Below are 549 nucleotides of genomic sequence, written 5' to 3'. Positions count from 1 at the left end.
GACTTGCAGGGCAGTCCGACTCTGATGACAGCGGCTACAGATGTTATACACGTGATGCTGATGCCAGCAACTACGCCATGCCGATGTTGCTAACAGCAGCTACATAGGGTATTAGGGTGAAAGATGGACAGGACACACTGCTTTCTACTAAAAGCTGCCTTTGCAATTTTGCTCTAATTTCTATATCACATTTCCCATCATCAGTTATTCATGATCCCAAATAATAAAATTTACAAGTTGTTCTATTCTTTTGGTATTTAGAGTGATATTCACAACTCTACCATCATGTCTCGATATAACTATAATCCGTCCTCAGTTTTTATTTACTCTACTCATTATTATCTATAATCCGTCCTCAGTTTCAGCAACTATGCCTTGGCCATCTGTAAACCTTACATCTTTTTAATAATTCTCCTCCAACATTCACTTCCTCATTGATGTCATGTAATCTGCCAACATCCTCTGTATAGGTTGAAAATATCAGAGGAGCCTTGTCGAATTCTTCTACCTATTGTGCATAGATCTGATTCTTCTCCCATAACTCTGACC

The sequence above is a fragment of the Penaeus monodon genome, chromosome 29 (genome assembly GCF_015228065.2).
Source record: "Penaeus monodon isolate SGIC_2016 chromosome 29, NSTDA_Pmon_1, whole genome shotgun sequence".
In the NCBI taxonomy this organism is placed as follows: domain Eukaryota; kingdom Metazoa; phylum Arthropoda; class Malacostraca; order Decapoda; family Penaeidae; genus Penaeus; species Penaeus monodon.
The sequence above is the reverse complement of the archived record's forward strand: the minus strand, read 5'-3'. Positions refer to the sequence as shown.